This window comes from Meriones unguiculatus, chromosome 10 (genome assembly GCF_030254825.1).
Source record: "Meriones unguiculatus strain TT.TT164.6M chromosome 10, Bangor_MerUng_6.1, whole genome shotgun sequence".
NCBI lineage: Eukaryota > Metazoa > Chordata > Mammalia > Rodentia > Muridae > Meriones > Meriones unguiculatus.
In genome coordinates this window covers 13,323,077-13,346,868 of record NC_083358.1, presented here as the reverse complement: position 1 = coordinate 13,346,868, position 23,792 = coordinate 13,323,077, and the positions used below count along the sequence as shown (strand labels likewise).

Genomic DNA, 23,792 nt, shown 5'->3' with positions numbered 1-23,792 from the left:
CAGACGGGTGAAAACTGGGAGCGGCTCTGTGCATCTGTCACCCCAGTGTCAGTGTCAGATGTGTGGATCTCGGGGCCTGAGGTTCCAGGTGCAGTGAGAAGCCCGTCTCTAAATAAACAAGCAGATCACAAATAGGAGCAGAGCGTTAAAGGAAGAAGCAAAATCTACTTCTGACATCTGTGTGCACCACCACAGGTATACCTACACAAGACTGTTCCACACATACACACATGGGGTAAGTAGTAAAAGCATTTTCCTTTGAATTGATAGATCCATGGTTCAGTTACTGATGCTGTTCTTAAATGATGGAAATTATTCTTTTCCTCCCAACACACACGTTTGGGTCTTTGGATGTATCTGAAGAGTAGCTATCCCTCTGGTGGTGTTAAGGGCAGCAAGCCGCCACCTGGCACAGTAGAACAACTGGCTCTTCTTGACATTTCTCCCGATCGAGACCCAGTGTACTCGCTGAGCATCAGGACAGCTTGGGGAGGTTTCCTCCAACATCTGATCCTGCCGCGTTATACCTCAAACTGTTTTTGATGTGTCTGGTGGTCACCATCTGGCCATTGGCCACTTGTGGCAACTGAGACCTCGACGTGGGCAGTACACCGAGGAAATTCTGAATTCTGCTCAGTTTCAGTTTAAATTGCCACACGTGTCTCGTGGTGACCATGTCCTGTTCAGCATGTGTCACTGACGTCATTGCTTCTATGGGCAGTACTTGTGTCTAGAGAGTTCTTTTCTGTACCTCAGTTGTGGATGATAGATATAATAAGGGTCACGGGCTAAAAATGATGATGAACCAAATAATTCTACGTGCTGTGACTATAGTGATTTTAGTTATAATAAGTGGGGAGTGTGGTGGTGGGTAGAGGGGGAGTTTTGATGGTTCTGTCCCTCTCTCAATCAGTCCAAAAATAAGACAGGAAGATTGAATAGGAGGCCCTGGGGTGATGGGCTCAGGCCACCTTTCTGGTCTCGAGGAAGTCACAGTGGCTGGGCTTTCCATGCTCATATTTCCTCCTGGTTAGGAACTAGCTGTTGCCAGTGATTTCCTTTTATTGTGTGTGTTCAGTTGTTTCTGAGACAGGATCCCTACGTAGCCCTGGCTGGCCTGCCTGCCCAGTGCTAGGCGTGCAAGCCTAGGTGTCGAGATTAACAAGGCTCTGGAACATGCAATCGTGTTTAAGTTGTCTAGGACAATAGTGACCTGAGTAGGTGGCTGGCAGCGCTTTGGCATTGGGTTGCCTGTTCTTCTGGAGGATAGAGCTCAAGAAGGGGAGGAGGGAGATCAGTATGGAGTTTTAGGAGGAGGGAGGAGAAAGCTCAGGAGGAGGAAGTTTCAGGAGGAGGGAGCTCAGAAGGACACACCCAGCACTTGCTTGTTGAACTCACCAACCAGTCTCTGTTCCACTGCAAATATTTAGGTCTGCAGCCAGAAAAAGAGGAAGCAGCAGGGGTGATCACATTCCCCAGTGGGACAGATCTGACTGATCACAAAGGTTGCTCTTTCACGCTCTCTTCCTCATATACCATCTCGTTGCTTCCATAGTGATGAGGCATTTGTTCCTTGGACGATGGATGCGCTTCTGTCATTTTCATGAGGCTGTATTTTGAGACACAGACCATGGCAGATTCCCAAACGCCAGTCCAGCAGCTTAGGGCGAAGATAACTCTCGAGGGTTCTATTTGCGCTTCAAAGTCCCTGCTCCGTTTCACCTTGCTGAAAGCATTTCCCTGTAACATGGGCATAGCTTGAGTCTACTCTCCTTTGTACAAGGCCTAGCGAAGAAGAAATACTACCCTGCCCAGAGCTCGGAAGCCCAGCCTCCCCTTTTTCGTGCAGGCAGCTCCTGTAAGCATTGAACAGCAGTGTTTTAATATCAACGTCCCTTCTTTATTTGCTGTGACTCGCTGTGACTATGGTGATTTTAGTTACCGTAATTAGGTCACCCTTCATGGAGTCGGGCTATTTTAAGTGGCTCTTTAAGGACTATTGTTGCAGATCAGTAATTTTACAATTGGATGCTCTCATGCAACTTTATTAAATGTAATATGTCTTTTAAATGTTGCCCTTTTACAGTTATACGTTTCTAATTGTTGCTGTAAATGCATTATCACTTTGAAATTAATTAATTTTTGCATTTGGGCCTCCTGCAGTATAATAATCACTAATAAGAAACTCACGGGGACTACTTCTTGGCACAGCGCCCCCTACTGGCAAAGTCACGCCTCTGCCGCCAACTTCCTCTGGAGGGCCAGAAGACTTGTGTCTTGGGGGTTCTGAGACACAACTTACTCCTCTTCCCTCAAATTTATAATAAAATAAAAAGAAAGAAAGAGCAAAATGAAAGTATGCTGTTTGAAGTGCTGTTTAAGCCAAGATTTTTTTTTCCAGTAGCAGTCCCTGAAATGTGTTAAAGGAAACCAGAGCTTGCCGAGTGCTCACATGATGAACTCATATCACGTGAGCACTGCGTGTCGAAGTCTCCGTCTCTAAGTTGTGTTTCACCTATGTGTGTTAATGCACGTGCCATAGGTTAACATGCATGGTATAGTTACACGTGCATATTAATTCACGGCGTCATTCATATAACCTGACCTGTGCTGCTAGCTAATAACATAAAAGATCTTCCTGGGGTGGTTTTGGCTGTTGGTGTGTGCTACCTTGTTTGAGGGCTTTGCAGTCCTCATCATACTTCCAGCTAAGGGGCACCTTAGTGGCTCACGCCCAGCCTCACGATGCTTCCTGTGTTGGCGTGTTCACGTTTCCCTCACAACGCTTTTGCTGCATAAAGAATGACCTTTGTCTGGCCCAAGAAAAGTGCCAAGAGCTTACCCAGCCTGCTCAAGAAAGTGTCATCCCCCCACCCCGTCCCCCAGAACCGTCGCCAACTCCTCCCTGCTCCATTTCCTTGCTCCAACACATTGGTAGTGCCCGTGCCATGTGTGTCTGATTGTGTCGTTGCATTTCCTCTTTAAAACACTTGACAGCACCTTCTTGGCCCCCTCCCCTCCTTTTTTCCACATTAGTTTTGAACTCTGGTAAACAACACCCTTGCCAGAGGTCCCAGGGCCAAGCCAACCCTCTGAGGCTCGGCATGTAAATTTCAAGTTGAGCACAGTCACGTGCCTGGAAGGGTGTTTGGAGCAACCAAATATTTGTGTTGGCAGGTAACTGTCGAAAGAATATCATGTGTTAGGGTAACAAGAGCTTAGCAGATGTTTTACGGAACTGTGTTTTCAAATCAGTTCACATTTTTAAAAAACGGCTCGAGTTTGTAGATCTTCTCAAAGTATTGGGTTTCTCTTCCTGTGGCCATGAAAAGGCAGCCATTGTAGCTCGCCTTAACAGATGTGTGGCTACCCGGCTAATGGATGGACCTGCAAACGCTGGGTCCCATTGCAGAGTTATAAATTAGAAGCAGAGAAAGTACAACATAGCATTCTTCTAACCTTCCACAGAGCCAAGCTGGGTAACTCTGCCCTTGAATAACCCGCAGCCCAGTGATTTATAGTTGTGCAATCTTAAAACATAATGAAGGGCATAATGAATGTTGATTTGTTCTCTAAATTAGTATTTTAGCAAAATACTTCTCTCCCTCTCCCACCTTCAAAGGCCTGCAGCTGTCTTCTCCGGGGGTGCATTCAAGGACCCGTCACTTGTTCGGATCTTTATTGGTGGACCGATGTGTCCTATACAGGGCAGGAGGAGACTAACGGGGGCTTCCCGGTTTTCTTTTTCTTTCTTTCCATTGAGAAGAGAAAATAAGTGGAAATCCATATTCCTTGTTAATCTCATTATTTTGAGTGTTCCAGGCATGGGGGTGTAATTCTCTGATTTCTGTATTCTCACAGGCCCAGGTATGGTAAGAAAGTGGGGACCCCTGTGGCCAGCCCCACACATGAGCGAGCTCTCCTACCTTGGCTCCTCCAGTGGCATGGCCCCGGCTTTACAGAGGCCACCTTCCTGCAACCTCAGACAGCCTTCTTACCTTCCAGGTGATCACTGGGCTAGGATTTATTAGTCAGAGCTCCACTCTGTCCAGAGCTTTAAAGTTTATGGTATTTTCTTAGTCCCAAGGTCAGTGCATATGGCAGATTTCAAAAGAGCAGAGAATTTGGACTCTTTAGGCAGCTTGTTTTAAAACTTCATCTCCCTGCCCCCTTTCTCTTTGGCCGTTTTGTAATAATTCAACCTGCCTTAGGTCAATTTTCTGTATCGGTTCAGTGACTATGATCTGTGAGCTCTTAATTCTCGCTGAATGACGGTTGGAATAAGATGGTTTGAATAAGGGAGGTTTTATTTAATTTTTTCATAGATTCTGAAACCCTGAGGCAGGCAGAGATGTGTTTGGCTCCGAAGTGGGAAGTGCCTGTCTGGTTATCTTTGCCCTCTTTTCGTGCTTACAAAGTGGCTGCAGGAGGGCCCAGCATTGTATCCTCACAAGTTCTGAAGGTGAGGTGGAGTGGCGTCCCAGCTCTCTGCTCTCTTCCCTCTCTCAGAAAGAAGAGGATTCTGACTCGGAACTGGTCTGCGAGCCACCCTCCCCTGCTCCCACTGTCCAAGAGCACATGAAAATGAAACAGAAGGAACCTGGCTTCCCTAGTCCACACGGCCAGCCCCAGCTCCTGGCAGAACAGCCACATGTCCTTTCCTTGTGACTTTTTCGTTCTTGACTCTCGCATCTCCTCTCTTCTTAATCACTCCGCTCCCCTCTCATCACATGTTGCTTGCCTTTGGGGTCTCTCAGATTAGAACAAGGTTCTTGTCGTGCGGTTCCATAAGAACCAGGGCAGGGAGTGCTAGGAGTCCCCCAAAAGCACAGAATGTGTGCTTAGTGAGAGTAAGGGACCAGACATTTCTCCTTCCCAGCCTTTCCACAGCTGTAACCTCAAAAGATAGTCCCTTTACCATTTTCATTCAGTATTCAAAAGAGGGTTTGTCTTTACATCATTGCCCTAAAGGAAAGGAAAGAGTGTTGCATATTTCTAGATGAAGGTCAGTGGTGCATCCTTTGCCTCCAGTCTTTCTGAGGTGGGGAGGGATTGCAGTTCAGAGTGTGTGCACAAAGAAATGGCGAGGCCAGGTCTCACAGTCTCTCAGTGTACAGGGGAGCTGGGGCCAGAGCCAAAGACCCCAGGCTGCTGGCTACAAGCCACAACAATAGACTCACCCAGAGAAGCACATTTGGGAGGAAGATATTTATGTTGAGAGCTGGAGATCTATGGAACAGGTAGGAAACATTCTAGAGTCAGGCAGTTCTCAGCTCCCCTTTATCCTCACTCACGAGCAAGTTTTATACCTCCATTAAGATTCCCATGAAATATCAGGCTTCCTGCCTGTCTCATGGACTGCATTGAGAACTGACAGCCAGCATGCATACGGAGCATCTGGAACATACAAGGTATTTGATAAGCCTCACACAGTATTATTACAATGCTTGTGCTATAGTGGGTACTTGTACCTTGAAGTGGGAGTTTGACGCCGTGAAGGTTTAATGTCAGCTGCATATAGAAACTCACCATGTCAGCCACATTCCGAGTGACTGTGAATCAGTGCCTCACCGTCTAGATGGAAGGGATTTGTTCGTGTTAACAATTTGACACCTGTTCTCACCCATTTCCATGTATGTGATGGATGGTCATGTTACTGGGATTTGGAGAGGCACCCTTCTGGGTTACTTAATGATCTAGGGGGAAACTGAGGTCAGAATCAACTCAAGTGGAAGCTTGCAAGCCATCTTATTAGCATTCAAAAGAAAAACTCCCAGGGCAAGGAAGCTGTAAGTCTCAGCAGCTTCCCTGAAGAGAAGAATGAAGAAGGGAAGAGGGCAGGCATGGTTGAGCTAAGCTGGTGCGAAGGGTGGTCACGTGTTGGCTGGCCGCCAGGTGGTGGGGAATGGAAGGAGGTGCTCTAGAGAATGACTGAAGCGCAAAGTGTTAGGGGAAGCACGCTTGGAACAGAGCTTAAAAGGAGGAAGATGAAAAGGTGCACTTTGCTGAGTAATTCAGAAAGACGGGCTGACTTCCAACCAGCATGACTGAGCTCTGTAAGAGACTGTGGCAGGGTAGAAGAAGGCCTTGGAAGGAAAGGTATATTATCTCATTAAATGGCTAATTATTCCGCCCATCTTCTTTGGCAAGTTTTCAGGGTAGTTCTTTGGCTAGCTGATTGACGCCCGCCTGAAATGTTATGTCTCCATGCAAGCCAAGGAATCCATTTTCCTGACCAAAGGCTTTCTGTTTCAGTATATTTTCACTGCTGTTGCCACATTCAGCAACTCGCTCACCATGCTGTATAACACATGTCCAGCGTTTATTTTAACTGAGCCTCTGGCCGCTCCGGCCAGCCTTTACGCCTCTGCTTTCTGCTTCCTTAGGCTCACTTCCCTTCCACTTGCAGACAGACTGAGGTTCTGCAGTAGCTGTCCTTCGTGCTTGGTGTAGTCCACAGGTTTCTGTCCTTCCAGTTCCATCTTGATGGGTCTTACCCAGCTGGCCCTGATCCTAAGGTGGACCCGATGCCTGTCACAGGTGCGATTCTCCCAGGAAACACACAATTGACATGCCCATTATACACAAATCTGAAGAACTAGGCACACATCACCTAAGGAGGTCCGTGTGTGTGTGTGTGTGTGTGTGTGTGTGTGTGTGTGTGTGTAACGCATTTTAGTTACTTTTTTTGAAACAGGAGCTTATGTAGCCCAGGCTGTATCACTGAGGGAGACTTTTAACTTCTGATCCTCCTGCCTCTGCCTCGTAAGCACCAGAATTACCAGCAAGCATCACCATGGCAGATTTGTGCAGTGCTTGGAATAGAACCTAGTGCCTGAGGCATGCTAGGTGAGCCCTCTGTCAACTGGGCTACATCTCATGCTCTACTCTGTGCATTGGATAGAACTCTTTCACTTCTTTTCCTCTTAAAAAAAATGTAAAGTTTGTCATTAAATCAATAATAATAATAATAATAATAATAATAATATAAAACATCGAAATGAACTCGACTCAAAGTCAAAGTAGGCATTTGGAATGGAAACTGTGGTGCTTCACATTGGATTTTAATCTTTCACTATCAAATATATTTTTATGCACTTATCCACCACCAGAAATATTTTTTTTTTAAATATGTATTTATTTTGATGTGGTCCTGACTGGGCCGGAGCACCCTTTGTAGACCCAGCTGCCTTGAACTTCACAGAAGTCTGCCTGCCTCTGCTTCCCTAGTGCTGGAATTAAGGACGTGCACAGATGCACCCAGCATGTTTAGTTTGTGAGGCCAGGCCTCACGAAGTCCTGGCAGGCTTACGTAGCCTGTGTCGCTCAGGGTGACAGTGCGGTCCTGATCCTCCTTCGGCCTCAACTTCCAGAATGTTCAGGTCAGTTCCAACTTTGGAGAGGACTGCCCACTTAAACCCCGACCCCTCACAGCACATACCTCAGCTATGAGGACAAATTGTCCCCTTGTGTGAAAAGTGGAGCTGGCTTTGCCACTCTAGTTTCTACAGGCTTGCTTTCTTCTTTTTTTTTTTTTTCTTTGCGTTGTAGCATCTCAAGTCTAACTCAGCCTTTGTTCCTGAACAGGCACCCAGAGGAGAAAAGCAACCGTCTGCCCTTAATGCGTGTGACAAATTACTTAATGAACATTTAACCAAGATTTGAAACCCACCAGCTTTATCTCCCTCTCCTTTTCTCCCGTGGACCCACTGGCAGTTGGGCAGCTCCGCCTCCCTGTACCGCGCTGTCACCCTCCCCTCTTTTCTCTATTCAAGCCGGGGCCGCCTTTGATCCTCCCCCTTTCAGTTTCCTTTTCTCCAATTTCATACTTCTTTCCAGTAATTTTTGGCTTCGGTGCAGTTTAGATGCTGGAGGCCAGCACGATGAAACAAATGCCCAGAGTTTGTGTTGTCCCATGACTCTCCGGAATGTTCCTTCCGTGAGCCCTGATCTCTGTCTAACTTGCTGGACACATTGATTCACCCCGCCCGGCACCCTCCTTGCCCCTCCCCCGTGGGGGCGTAAGGTGATGTTTTCCTAACACAAATGAAGAAGACTCAAATCCAAGTCCCAGTCTGTTTTCGGAACAACTCCATCTGCCCCTTGTCTTGCAATAAGAAGCTTTTTAACAGGAGCCAGCTAAGGGTTTACTGCTTGACATCGGGTCTCATCTCACAAAAGAAAGTTTAGAGTTTTCTTCACCTACATAGTCTCCAACCCTGCAGTAAAGCCGAGTATCGAGTCAGGTGTGGAAAGCATCCCATACCGTGCAGCAAGGAGAAGGGAGAGAGCGGACAAAGCATGGGCACTACCAAGGGACCAGTGTGCCCTAGCAGGACAGAAGCACAGCCCCTCTGCCAGCCAACCACAGCCTGTATTGTTTGTTGATGTGTCCAACAGTGGTCTAGGAGAGAGGATTTTCCAGAGGCGTGACTGCCTTTTGGGGGATGGGGCCCGGGGAAAGGGGACAGGTGTATCTTGCACCTTGCCCACCACTCTGTGAGTTTCGTTAAATGTTTTTGTTTTTTGGTTTGGTTGTTTGGTTGGTTTGGGGGAGAGAGGGTTATCCCTGTTACTGTGCTACTGTGTCAGGGGCACTCAGAGGCCCTGACACAGGGCTCCTTGTCTGAAGCCGTGGCTCCGTCTTGCCTTCCTCTCCCGCTGATCACATCCTTCCTGTCCTCTGGCTTGTGACACTCTCTGGACAGACAGTGGTATCCAGTGTACCCTGTTCCTTTTCTATGTGTGTTTACGCATTTCTGCTTTGTGATGAGAGATAAGATTCAGTCCTTTAATAAGAAGCTTTATGAAGAAGATGAAAGGATGCAGACACCGTGCGTCCCTCTGTCCCAAAGGCCACGTCTTGAATTGCTCTAGTGGAGAGGTTAACTGAAGGCCCCCTTTTTATTCTAAGTAAACTCATGTTGCTGACATTGGATAGGAATTTCAAAAATTGGCCAGAAATTTAACTTCTTTTAGTAAAACTAGATAAATCTTGCCAATTGCTCCGAAGCCTGTAAAAAAATACCATCCTGCTTCCTGAGTCTCCTACCCGCTCTAGGATTGGTTGTTCCTGTTCTGGGCTGCTGTACTTTTTGAACAAAGAGCTAAGCAAAGAAGAAAAGCGATTTTTTTTGTCTTGCTTTTTGCTTTCTTCAGAGCAGATAGGTTGATTTTAAATGTTAAAGGTTTTTGTTTTTTTTTCCTCAGTGCCTACACCTACCCATTACGTGGCCTAATAGAAATATCTTATTCAGTCATCTTCAGAATTCTCTAGAAATATCAAGCAATTTCTCCTGAGTGGAGGCTTTCTGCTTCTTCATGCATCACCTAGAGAATTAATACTACTATCAACATTTGCTTCTTGAGTTTCCTGTGATGGAGTCTCTTTAATCATTTACATTTCAAGAGAAAAAAGAGAGAGAGTGAGAGAAAGTGAAATATTCTTTAAGAAGTCAAAGTAATCCCCAGGAATATATGGTGTTTGCTCAGCTGGGGAATCTTATTTATTTGAAGAACAGAGAGAAAACTCTTCTGACTGATCAGAAAAGGGGAAGAATAAACAGTGCCAGTGTCCAAGTAACCTGAGCTACAAAGTTCCTTGTTTCAGAGAAAAGTTATAAAAAGTATATTTGCTAGATCCAAAAAAAATACCATACATCAACTGCTGAGACCTGCATAATGTTTCTTTAGTATTCTTACTCTTTAAAAGGAAAAAAAAAAAAAAAAGGCCATAAAAATCTGGGAACTCGAAAACTTTTTTGATATTTTAATATTCTCAGGCAGGTGAACACAGTATGCCTGTTTTTCCTCTTTTGAGTTCAGCCTCACTGCTTGGCTTCTGTGTGTGCTGTGTCATTGATCCCTCTACAACCATAAAAGACAGAGCTAATGAAATTAGCATGTTTAGAATCTCAGCATTCACCCGAGCAGATTTCCTATAAGGAAGGGTTTGCGAAGATGTTCAAAAGAACACAACTAGAGCGTCCTCTGGGAGGATTCAGTTCCCCAGTACACACCAGCGAGCGCCACGAAGCTTTCTTCCTCTCTGTCCTTCTGTTCCAAGCCTCAGGAAGAAGCTGAGGCAGGTTTCTTCTGCTTGAAAAGGATCCACCCTTTCTCCTGGGCCCCCTTATTCTGAATCGTTGGTGCATGTTGTCTGGCCATGTCTCATCTTTCTTTCCTTCACCAGGACAGGAAGAGGTACCCTTGGGTTCCTCATTAGGCCTAGGGTGATGGAAGGTCTTTTAGATCTGAGACCAAAACAAGCAGACAAACAAAAGAACAAACAAAACACAGCTCTTCCAAGTTCACCTGGCCACTGTGTTTTCCCATTCGTAATTGAATTGTTAATTCACTATAGCAGAGGCTCCTCCCTGGGAGTTCTTGCTGATTAAGTAGTCCTTAAGTAGACAATGCAAATACCTTACATTTACCAGGACTGACATTATGCCAAGCATCTTTCGAGAGTTGGTAATATTTACTTCCCAAGACTCCAAGGCAGGTGGGAGTGGTAGGAGGGTGCTTTTCTCAGTTTGGTTGACATGTGTGCCAGGTGGAGCCGAAAGGCTTTCCAGCAGCTTCATCCCAGGTGCTCCTCCTCTGTGATGTGGAGTAGAGAAGACATTCCAGCACCTGGAGGTTGCTGGGGCACCTGGGGCAACTTGATCTGTTGATTTGCTTCAGATCCTGCCAGCTATGGTGGCCTTTCCCAATTGTCAAGGTCACGGAGAACAGCTCTAGTCTTTAGTCCCTAATTGCAAGAAAAGTCTGGGAGGATCAGCCAGAAACCATCCATTTGATTATGAAGTTTTAACAGGATTTGCTTTAGCAGCCCTTGACCCTCTGCCTGTTTGCAAGTCAGTCGTTAGTGTATTAACTTTGTGTTTTAGGGCTTCTAACATCTTGCCTGCCCTGCTTTCTGTTACAATACCACAACTGTTTGTTGTTGTTAATTATATTTCATTTTCTAATGCTGATTTTAACACAAGCTATTCATTTCAGGGCTCACTGTATCACCTGAGTCCTTTAAAAGTATTATTCCATAACTGTTCATCTGCTACTGTCTGAGCAACTTTTACCAAGTGTCCCTCCTGTGTGAGGTGCTGTAAAAAGGACAAAATGAGGCAGCTATTGTTCTTGGAAGGGACAGAGTGGTAAGAATGGTGAGGAGAGGTGACATGAGTACCAACAGAACATGGGCTTCCTCCCTTGGGGGTAGATAAAAGCAATGTCAGATAAACTTACAGAATATGTGGGTACAAAAAAGGAAGATTTGGGCGTAGTATGCAGAAGAGGATGGTGGGTTAGGGACTGAGTTAAGGGGGCTGAAAACTTGGTGATCGCAGTCTGCAAAACCTTTTCAAATCACAATGTAAAAAAAAAAAATCTGATTAGCAAAGTTTCAAACTCTAACTCCTGACAGACTTGACATTTATAATGAAGGCTTAAGTGGTGAATGTGGGTTTGTAGAGATTCCTGCCTCCAGGCAGTTGTATTAGTTACTCTTCTTGATGCTCTAATGAAATACTTGATGTAGGAACTTAAGAGTTTGTCTCGGCTTATAGTTTGAGGGACAGTGTGTTGTGGCAGGGAAGGCATGGGCATGGTGTCAGGAGCTCAAGGTAGCTGGTCACACTGCCTCTTATGTCAGGAAGCAGAGAGGAAGGAATGCTGGTGCCCAGCTTGCTGTCTCCTTTGCCCAGAGGTTGGTCTCCTGGCAATTCTAAATAGAGAGCATCAGCTATCACAGAGAATAGGGAACAAATACTACCAAGGACTTTGTGAAGGATTTGGGATCTTAGGAACTTTTATTGATGTTAAGGACAGTGGGGATGATGGCAATGAAAAGAGGTGAGGATGGCAGTGAGGACAGTGGGGATGATGACAGTGAGGACAATGGAGATGATGGCAGTGAGGACAGAGGTGAAGATAGTGTGGGTGTCTGTGTTTTAAAAGTTAGCCACCCTTTTTTTTGAGCATCTGCTGTGTACCAGGAGTTGAGACATTTCTGGCTTGATTCTTTGAAGCATATTCTCTCTCTCTCTCTCTCTCTCTCTCTCTCTCTCTCTCTCTTGTAGAGGTATGGTCTTAATTTGTTTCTGGCCTTCAACTTGAGGATTCTCCTGCCTCAGTCTCCCAAGCGCTGGGACTACTGGTGTACACCATCATAGTCAACAATATTGTCCACTTGTATCAGGGGAGCTGGAAGGGGCTGAACAACTTTGCCCAAGGCCACTTGGCTCCAGGCCATGGAGTGGCATGCCAGTCCCTTCCAAATGATTGGAGTGCACCAGCCCTGCTTTTGTGTCACCCATCATCGATTGGCTCTAGCGGTGTCTGGACTTCCTAGAAGCAAAAATTGGGAAGAGGAAGACACGTTCACAGTGGCGGCCACGAGAGGGGCTACAAGGGTTAACCGCTTGGAGCTGCCTTGAGAATATACAGGGACAGCATTGCAGTCACAGACGCAGGAGAACTAATACCCGTGACACTGAGGGGTAACTGTGGATGGAGCGAGCTTTTGTAGTGTGACGTGACCATGAGCGCTCACTGGGCAGGCATGCACATGGGATAGTCTCATTTCTAAATGAATTTGTTGGTCTATGAATACGTGCGTGTGTCCATAAATATGTGCCCTTTAAGTATAATTTAGAGATTAACTAAATATTTTTTTCTCCCTTCTGTTTTTTAGGCAGTAGAATTAAAATTCTCTTACCTGAAGGATATCTGATAGAGCTAGTGCATATCAATATTCTAATGTGATTTAATGTATTCTTCTTTCGGATGGGTATAGTGTTAATTTCTACAAATAATGACTTCACGTGTGACTCTGTACCCTCTCTGAAACATCTTGATAGATCTCTCTGTTGATGCCTCTTAACTAATGATGTAAGACCCCAAGAAGAGGATCTGCGGATGATAACGGGCATTACTTTTGTAATATGTATGGCATTATTGTGGCCATTCGTTATTTAAACGGCTGTGGCCTTTTAGTAAATTCCAGCATTAGCAAACCATGTTAACATGATTTAAAACATGTAATGAAATCTGTGATGCCATCTGATGACGGAGCTCTCAAATTAGCACTCCTGGCGTTGACGGATCGCCCCTGGGAAGATTAGCTTGCATTGTTTGGAATAAAAAAATAAAGACGCGTGTTCCCCATGGGCTGGCAGATTTCTGCGGGCACTATGGTAGGTGATACTATCAGAGGGATGGCGTATTTGAAGTTGAAATGTCACACGGTCTGCTCCCGTCCTACAATATTAATCTCCAGTGGATTCAAGGGACTCCAAGTATGTTACAACTGACTTATAACATTCTCTCTGAGTGTGTATGCGCGCACACACACTTGCCTGCAACCTTTGTTTTGTTGTTGTCTTTCTTATCATGATGCCCATTAATGGATGTTTCCAGAGGCTTTTCTTGGGTCTCCTGTTATGGTTTTCGGTACGGTATTACCCACTGGTAGCAAAAGCTCCTCTGCCGATATGCCACAGAAAGGGTTTCCAGTTGGCTCGGGTTGTGTTTTGGACCCTTTCTGGGCAATGGGTTCTTAAGAGTCTTTGGCTATAGAGCATCTCAAGTGTCACTTTGTGATGTGTGCACATGTCATATTCAAGGAAAGGTGGATTCTACCAAAGCCAGTGGCTGGAAGTACGGAATCTTTCTTCTTTATTATTATTTATTTATTTATTTTATATTTTTATGTATGTGTGTATATGTTTGCCTGTGTGTGTGTGTGTGTGTGTGTGGAGGTGCTCACAGAGACCAGAGGGAGCCTGGGGCCTCCTTGGAACTGGAGTTAGAGATAGTTGTAAGCGGCCCAGTGTGGGGTTGGTATCTGAGCTCTCATGCTATGGGAGAGCATCACACACTCATGACTGCTGAGCCATCCCTGTAGTTCCATCCTTTTCTTGATTAAGTGTTGTTGTTTTTAATTTTACATGATGATTTTTTATTCCCAAGTGCAAAGCCTTGGGAGTCTAACAGCCACTTTAATCAAGTGTCTACTTTGATAGCATTTATGGGGGCAGCAGCACACACAATGTTGGGGTTCTCATCTCCTTGTTTCTAGGAAGGAGAAGCGGAGGCAAATCCCAAAAGATAAAGGTGCATGACCTGTCTTTATTAGCTGTGACCGAAGGGCTGTGTTTGGGCTTTTATTCTCCCCTCCCATCCTCTACTTACCAGTGATCATGTCATTGGTATAGCAGAATAGTCTTTCAGTTATTCTCCTCTCTCATATTTAAAGCACAGTGGCTATTGAAACTCACTGTGTAATGTATGAAAACCAATACATTTTAGCATTCATGCTGTGAAGGCAATGTGATATTAAAATATGAGTCTGTATCTTTGTAGATGTGCACATGTGTGAGAACACACATATATAAACTCATACCCATACCTGTGGATTTCTCTAGATGGCACCAGGTTTCATCTGTGTGTGATTTGGAGGTGAAATTAGCTTGAGAAAGCTGAATTCAGAGAGATGAGTTAGTGTATTCCTATTGGGCCTGGGGAATGGAGAAACACACACACATACACACACACACACACACACACACACACACACACACTCCAAAACCTTCATTTCCAATCATGTCCATTGACTTCACTTTTATGATTATTTGATGTTCTTGCAGGTTAGTTGGCCCCATTAATTATAACCCACAGGGAATATATTAGTAAACTAATGGGTTACCCTCAGTGGCTTTGGAGACACAGATCTTTATGAAAGCAGTGGGCATGGTTATGATGGGCTGAGCCTTCCTTTTGCCTTCTCATATATCCCAGCATTTATTGTGAACTTAGGGGTTGTCTAGGCTACAGCCCTAGTTCAGAGAAAGAAACCAAAGCTAGAACTGTATTGAGAGACTCTTTCCAGCTCATACCTATTCAGAACAATAAAATATCCTCCTGTCCACCTGCTGAGATGCGTCCCTAGTTCATGGCTTCACGGAGCCCCCAGTGGAGTGTATCTTGAGGGAATATGTTTCTCTTGTCTAACTAGATAGTTTAGAATAGTACACAACATGAGCACTGTTGAACATTCAGCTGGTGGGTGATGTGTTTCTTCCATGTGGCATGGGCTCCAGTGGTTTTTGCTTCTACCTTTCACCAGTTTGTCCTTTCTAACCATCTTCATCCTCCTTGCCATATTGTGGCTATGTATGGTTTCTGCTATGTCACCTGTTCCTGCTTCTGTTCATGTATTTTCTTTACCTTTGCACACAAAGTCTTAAAGGTATATGGTATAGTTGTAGTCTATTTGGCATTTGTCTGTGTGTGTATACTCCATTAATGTGGACTGACATTGCCAATGAATGTTCTAGGAACTCACTTTCTAATTTATATGCTGTTAAACATTTAAAAATAACACCATCTACCTATTTGCAATTCCACTCATTGTAAAGGCCCACTAGACACCCCAGATTGAGGAAGGGAGGGAGGGAGGGAGGGAGGGAGGGAGGGAGGGAGGGAGGGAGGGAGGGAGGGAAATAAAACAAACTGTGTGGCTTGATTTTGGAAAACCAGGAACTTGTACATAGTAGATTCATAAACAGTTAAATCTTTATCTGAAAACCCATATCCAGGCTCTTCCAGTTTTACCTCTTTTGTTAATGCATTAACCAAATTTCAGCTGTGCGTTGCTGAGCATTTCCTTAGATGCCTTAACTGTTTAAGTTTAGAAGTACTTTCATCCTCTTAGTTCCAGGAAGGATTTAAAACACAACTTTATTTTCGGTATATACTGTTTTTTCTGGATGTGTGCATGTGTACTTTGTGCATGCCTGGTGTTTGCAGAAGTCAGAAGAGGCCATTGGATCCCTGTAACTTATATTATGGACTATTGTAAGCTTCCATGTGGGTGCTGGGACAGGAACATGGGTCTTCTGGAAGAGCAGCAAATGCTCTTAATTGCTGAACTGTCTGTCTCTCTCTAGATCCCCAGTAAAGGATTTTTCTGCTTATTCATTTTATGTCTATCTAGAAAAGAGATCTCCAAAACTATCAGGGCTCAGTGCTAAAACTGTTCACATTTGTGCCACTTTTGGAGGTGAATGGTAGAGCTTAGAGCTTCATAAGTAAATTTTAAGTCAAACAAGATATGCTTGCCCTGTAGACATAGTTTTCTATTGTCATGAATAGCTGCACAAATAGAAGAGAGCAAAGGAAAAAAAATTGCAAGATAGAAAAGTATCTTTATTTTTTTTTTAACAAAACTAATTTTCTTACAGAAAAGCACTCACTCAGCCCCCTGGCCTCCTCTCCTTTGAACTAATCAAGTGTGATCATTGCCCTAAGCTACTTTGCTGGTAAGCCAGAATGCAGGACTCCTTCCTTGTAGTGTGACAAGAGTTAAATGGAGGGACACGTGAGGATGAGGATGGGAGGATATTCATAGAGCCAAGCTGTATGCTTTCTTGGAAGGGATCCCCACAGCAGGCTGCTTCTCCGGCATCCATTAAGGCAAATCTGCCCTGCAGCTCTGTCAGTGGGTGCTGGGGTATTTTGCTGATAGTCCTAAAACGAGGACAACTTTTTAATTATTATTATTATTATGGACCATTTCATCACAGCCTTTTACACATGATATAGTATAGCATTTTCAGCAAGAATTAAAAACCCAGTGCATCATTGCCCTTAAAAATCTCCTTACCTTTGTGACTTTGTACTCTGGTGTCACTTGGCGTGTTTATTATGATTCTTTTACTAAGTTCTTTTTAAAAAAAATTTTCATACAGCAGGTGGGTATGAGGATGGGGTATTTGCAACACAGCAGAAATGGAAATATTCACCACAGTCAGTAACCTTGGTAAGCAAAAACAAAACAAAAACCAACAACAACAGAAAAACTACCCTATAAACGTTGGTGTTAACCTTTGGAATCTAAGCATGAAAGCAAAGAATCACAAGACATCCTTATGCTTCTTAGTAGGTCCTAGGTCACCAGCCTGTGACAATGAGTATTAATGTGCATATATTATCCATCAATCACATATATATATATATATATCTCGTTTATTTCCGTGCTAAGATTGGCCTCCAGTGTTTGGTAGCTTGGGCATTCCTGAAATACACTGATTCACAGAGTTCACGTGGTTTTCCTTAAAACTGATTTGAAATCTGCAAAGAGGCTGTAGAATTGTTTAGTCCGGGCTGTTCTCAGCGAGTATCCTTAGCATCATTTTCAGAGGCACATGGGTAATAAAGGGTAGAGAAGGAGCATTTGTTGAGTTGGCAGACCATAGACCAAGAATTGTTTTTAAATAAGTCATTCTGTTTACTTTCCATAGAAGTAACATTCTGAATTATTATACCCAGCTTCCAAGTCAGGAAATCAAGACTCTGAATGACCTGCCTTGGTCACACAGCTGCTAGGTGATGGAGCAGATAATCCGATTGAAATATCTGTGCCCCGATGCTGTCCCTCACTGCCTGCCTTAACACAGCTTTCTCATGGAGGCCACCAGTCCATCTCTGACTGTAGGCTGTGTGTGCGCGCCATGTAGCTAGTCTTGTTAGCAGTGTGATTTTCCAGCTGAAGAAGGGCCCGTGCCTCCTGTTGTTTGGCATCCTCTGTGGGCAGGACTAAGTAAGGAGATGTGTTGCAAGAATGTGTCTCTAGGATGTGGTTACCAAGCCATTCCTGACCATTCCAACAGTCTCTTAGCTGTCTTTACTCTAAGGTAACAACCCATTGTCTGGGGCACTCATTCCCCTTTCTCACCTTTCTCCCACCCAAATGCTTGTGTTTCAACAGATCTCTTCTACCCAGACTGAAACCACAACAGAAATCAAGTTTTCCTGCAGACCCCCACCCTTCTGTAGGAGAGAAAGCAGGTGTGGCCTATGGCAGATATGTCTTGTCACCTCCTGCGTCTTTACTTTTGTGAATTTAAATGAACATTAGACATGACCACATGTTAAATGTGCGGTACAACTAAAGATTCTGGTGTTGTAGAAAGGTGGTGAGGACTGTGAGCCACTCTGGTAGCCATAGACAGAAGATGTATGCTGTGAGCTCAGCTTTAAATTGTGGTGTTAGGAGAGCAAATCCCGAGTGATTCTCATGAGAAATTGGGAAGTGTTTTCCTTGGAGGGCAAGGCTTGAGAAGTCGGTTCCTACAGACTGCAACAGGGGTATGAGTGTGGATCATCTCGCTTCCCAGCATGCTTTGCTCCACAGTTGTCAGCCCCACTGTTCTCCAAGTTTATGTTCTGTCAGTGGCTGTCCACCTGTGTTGGTGACAATTAAGCTATCTGGTCATTGCTGGAAGCTTGCTGCTATCAGAAGCCCAAGTAAAACGACACATAAAATGGCACTGTTCATTCTCCACAGATGCTAACTTTCACAATTCAGAAATGCACGTATGTTAGAATTCTAATTCTTTGTTTGCATGCTGAATTCTCTCTCCCCCAGTGCCTTGTGTCTGACCCGAATCCTCCAAGCATTCCCGGTCAACAGCCCCTGCCCTTCCATGGCCATATACCCAAATGAAAAGCTAGTTAATAATGTCAGAGAGAAAGAGAGAGAGAGAGAGAGAGAGAGAGAGAGAGAGAGAGAGAGAGAGAGAGAGTTAGAGACTACTGCATACAAGAAAAAAAATTCAGAGAAGCCAGTGGTGGGTGGGTTCTCCAGGGCTCATTTAATGCAAGAAGAAATAAAGACAAACCAAACAGTTTCCATTGCAAGGATCCCCACACAACCTAGAGAGATGGGCAAGGCAGCCAAGGGCAGCTGTTATTTCACCCCAGCTGTTATTTCAAAAATCTCAGCCATTCCAATTCCAGGACCAAAAGCCCTTTGCAGGTCATTCCTGAACTCGTTCCATGTGCCCCATGCAAAAACACCCTAGGAGTGGATGGGACATGCCCTCTGAATTATACCTTATTTATTATCGCAGGGGCCCTCCCTTTTTTTCCATCAAGCTTTGGAATTATGGGCTGGGGCAGTTTTTAATACTCTATTTATTTTAGGGGAGGAAAATGTTTTTCTTACACCGTAACATTCATGCAGTACCAACTGCTGGCAGCTTCCCCAGCATTTAAGGAAATATTGTCGTAAGGCTTTTATGTTCCATACTTCAATCAGCCGGAGCCAGCAGTATCCCCACAGAAGGACCCTCAGCAGACCATTTGCAGCATTTTGCTACAATTAAACTCCTCTGGTTTTAGCCCTCAGGCAATTTAGTACCTTTTTACATATGCACATTATGAACTTTTGACCAGAGTCTAGCAGTCATATATTAGAGCTCTGCTCTTGGAAGCAGGCTTAACAAGTTCCTCTGAGTATTGGGCATAGAGTCGGTTGTGGAAAAGGTAATTGAAGCAGCTTGCAGCGAGGCCATTCAGAATCTCAGCGATGATCCTAAATATCGCCCTCCTCTTCTCTCGCTCACTCCTCTACCCACCCCCTCCACCCTTCCTTGTTTCCTCTGGAAGCTGGTAGCAAGAGCTTTCAAAGTCTGTGATTGATCTTTTATTCAGTAGCTAACGAGGGCTGTGATTCTATTAGCGTGCTACAAGGCAGGAGAACAGTGATTTAATGAAGTGTCTAGTGAGCCGGCCATAGATTTATCCTGTTGTCACTAATTTGCGGTGCGGTGGCGAGCATAAAGGAAACGGTGCCCGCACCGCTATTAGGCAGGTATTTCCTTAGTAAATTGTTGTAAGGTCAGGTACAGTTATCTGAGCCAAAGCAATGCCTCCCCTCTTCAGTGTCTGCAGATGACAGCCGCCGTGCTGAGCGCTCACTGAAGTGGAACTGGGAGATCAGAGGTCCGTCTCTAAGTCGCCCTTAGCGGAGGCAGGAGCAGATGAACTGCCAAGAAGGAGTAATAGAGTCATAATTGGTGATTAGAACGGGAAAGGTGCGATAACATCTTAATACAAACTGGCGTATGTTATAGTTACTGTCAGTTGTTGTAAACTCGCCCTGCCGCCTGGACTGGTTGCATTCCCCCTTGATTAACTCTGAGAAACGACGCAGCGGCCACCGGGAGAAACACACTGATGACATTCGGGCCAGCTGTGGCCGCCTCCCAGGGTCTTGTCCCAACCCCGTCATTTGTCTTGGATACCCATGGTTGTCTCCACCTAGGACTTCACCACAGTAACCTTTCCCTGCCACCTTGGGAAGACTGTGAGTTCTGGAATGTCCTCCGATCCGGCCCCTTTTCCAGGCACTGTGACCTTGTTACACACTGGCCCAGAGGCTGGCTGTCTTGCCAACCTCTACTGCAGGCCGCTCATTGTCCCATGTTAGCGCTGCTTCCTGATGCAGTCCAGTCTCCCAGCCGTGCGTTTGCTCTTGCTGTGACAGACAGAAAACATAGAATGCACAGCACAGAGGGATGAGAACCTCCGCGTCAGTGTTCCCCAGGATACCTGTTGGAGGTGTCCTCATAGTACGTATATAGATGGTGTCCAACTGTGGTAAAGGCCATTGAAATAGTTCTTAAGACACCTTTTGAGGTGCTGTGCAGCTGAAAAGGACCACCGTTGAAAAGCAGGGGGTACAAGCCCATGCGGATACAGGCAAGGGATGTTTCCACGAGGTGTGGCGCCAAGTGTTCTTTTCCTTCACGTAAGGTGCCGGTGTGGCCCAGACAGGCCGAGCCACTCTCATTACTGATGAATGCATGACTGGTCATTTGCATTGGGTCCTTGTTACCTCTCTCATCACTGGGTTAGACAGGTGCATCTGGAGACCTTTGCAAAGAGAAAGGCAATGCTTGTCACTTGTACTGGTTCGAGTAGCATAAGCCTCATCTGGATGCCTGGGATGGAAAATGGGATAATTGGCATGGGTATATCTTGCCTACTAGTTTCCCAGTAACTGATTCTCTGTCCCATTTCCCACATAAAGCACCTGACCAAAAACACTCACTAGGAACAGTGGTGACAATGGCTGTAATATGTTCAGTGCTTCTTGTGTCCCCACATCTTGTTTAGTCTTCATCTGTTCCTTCAAGGAACCTCATTTTCTAACTGGTCAAGCTGAAGACTGGCATCTACGGTAGAAGCAAATCAGGGTTTGCACCCGAATCCATCACTATTTTCTTTTTGTCCAGCTAGAAAGAAGTATGCCCCTTGCTTGCAGGCCTCCCTTCCTGGGGGTTCCCCCGCCACCCTGAGAAACAGACGTTGCAGCTCTCCTCAGACAGTGCAGCCCTCCCTTTGGCTGTATGGTCACGCCCTTTGGCTGTTGATCCCTCAAGAAGTTCCTGGGAGAGGAGGAGTTAGTTTCCACGTCTTACATGTTTCCCAAAGTGGCTGGAAGTCATACTGGCCGATAGGCCACGCAGGGCAATTTCCCACAGTGGTTCAAGAGAGCATTCATTGAAGAACCATCAGTTTGGGGAGCAGGTAGACGGCATGGTGGATAAGAATGCTTGGTTTGCAAGCAAGAAGACCTGAGTTCAAATGCCCAGCTCCTATATAAAAAGCCAGGGTTTGGCCATGCAGGTGCCCGCAACCACAGCAGCTATGAGACACGGGGGCAGGAGGATCTCTGGGCCTTACTGGCTGCAGCTTAGCTCCAAGTTCAGTGAGAGAGCCTGTCTCAAAGGAATAAGGCAAGAGTGATACAGAAGGATGCTCACCATGCTTCTCTGATTGCTAGAAGCCTACAAGAATGCATACCCCCACCACTTGTGCACATATTGGACACACGTGCACACACACACACACACACACACACACACACACAACTATTTGTTTTATGATCCCCAAGTCTAATATCCCTCCCTGTACCCAGTATCTCTTAATCTGATATGTTTCCTGGACTATGATCTTATTTTCCACCTATACAACCTTTTTGCTATCAGAGACTCTATTCGCACACTCCTGGGTAGGTGAATTTCCAAACTTCCTTTCCTTGCCTCATAAATAACATCCCTCATGTGAGGGCATCAGCAGCAGAAGCACACACACAGTTTTTAAAGAAAGAATATTCTGTTTTATTTATTGTTTTCTTTTTCTGATAGAAGAAGGAATTTATAGAACAAGAGTTACATTCGTATGGGCTTTTGTTGTTTTTAAATTAGAAGAGGCCATCATGCCAGACCCAAGAGGTCACACCATATATATAAAATATCCCATTTATACAAACTATCCAGACCAGGAAACTCCGCAGAGACCAGAATGCAGATCGGGGTGGTTTCCAGAGGCACTGGGAAAAGGCAGTATGGGAAGGCTGCTAAGTGGGTTGGAGTTCTCTTCACAGAGTGATAGGGACATTTGGATTCAGACAGGAATGCTGGCTACCCACCTCCGTGAGCGTACTAAATGCCAGAAAAATCACATGCTTCAAATGGTTAATTTTAAGTTTTACGAATTTTGCGTCCGTAACGGGGTGGGGAGTACTGAAAGAGAAATGTTCTGACCCAGAGGGCATGTTAAGCTGCTCGTTTCCCGCTTTCTAACTGTTACAGCATGGCCAGGGAATGTTTGGGGTGAGGATGGTGCCAGGCGAGCCGCGCTGAGAGATGGAACGCGGTGCCCGCCCCCATGGCGCTGCGCGCAGCCGCAGAGACGCGTGCCTGTCTTATCATCTCTTGACCACTCTATTGATTAGTTATGTGTTTGCCTGTGGTATTAATAATGTATACCTTGAAAAATCTATGTGCATTATAGTCTTTGATCTTACTGTGAATTTCAAAGCCAAAGATTCCATTTTCTTTTTCTTTCTGTGTTTTTAATTTTCAAAGAAGTGGACTTAGAAGTTTAAGATTTCTTTTTCCTTTCCTGACTAAATATTTCTGAGTGTCTTGGATCTATGTTAATAAGATACAGATTATGTACTTTTATAGGATATACAGATACAGAGATACATAAAGATGTATATACAGCCATCCACATATACATTCATAGATAAGTATTACATTTATATGCACATGCAAGCATACCTTAAGAGAATTATGAAATGCTTGAAGTTCAAGCTTAGTGTATTCCGGAGGTGAGGGATATCTGAACACGAGTCTTGCTCATCTAGTAAGTTAAAACAGAAATTAAAGGCTTTGGACTAAGACAGGATCAAAGGGTCTCTTTTCATTGTTCTCTTATTGTTTATTAACTTCAAAAAGACTTCTTCATTTAAACTGACTTTAATGTCTCTTGAATGCTCTTTTGTAAAATGACTTTGAAAACTCGGGGATAATGTCTTCATTAAGTGGAAGAAAAATCTTAGGAAAAATATAACCATATCTTGGCTTTCATTAGGGTAGAAGGAGATAAAGCCTTGCTTAATTAATGTCTGTTCCCCTCTGTTCAGAACTATAAGGAAGAAAGGGACGAAATTAGTACTTATAAAAGCTAAAAGTTGACGTTCTAGTGCTGGTGCTTCCTGCCTCTGGTCCTAGAATTTAGAAGGACATACTTCCTTGTAACTATGGTAGGCCTAGAATATTCTAGATAAAGCACTCGTTTGGGATATAACATAAATGTAAAGTCGGTGGGAGTCATTCCGGCTTCTTTGGCAATTTGTTTTCATTCCTTTTTCTTTTATTTTCTTTTCTCGTCTTTTCTCTTGGTTTTTCAAGACAAGGTTTCTCTCTGTAGCCCTGGCTGTTCTTGAACTCACTCTGCAGACCAACCTCATCGGGGAACGCACAGACTTTCTCAGACTCTGTGGTGACTGCCCCAGGATGTCTCTGGTGTCTAGGTGCCTAGGGACTCCTTGTACTGCAGAGCTCCATTTATCTTATTATTTTTAATAACATCTATTATTTATTTATTTAATGGGTAGATGCCATGACACGTGTCTGGAGACGAGAGGATAA

General features: G+C 44.7%; 1 protein-coding gene across 5 annotated transcripts in view; it reads left to right on the top strand.

The window, feature by feature from the left end:
- Wwox (WW domain containing oxidoreductase) overlaps nucleotides 1-23,792 on the top strand; it is a 906,316-nt gene that overhangs the window by 279,829 nt on the left and 602,695 nt on the right. The gene's annotated exons all lie outside the window — the stretch shown is intronic.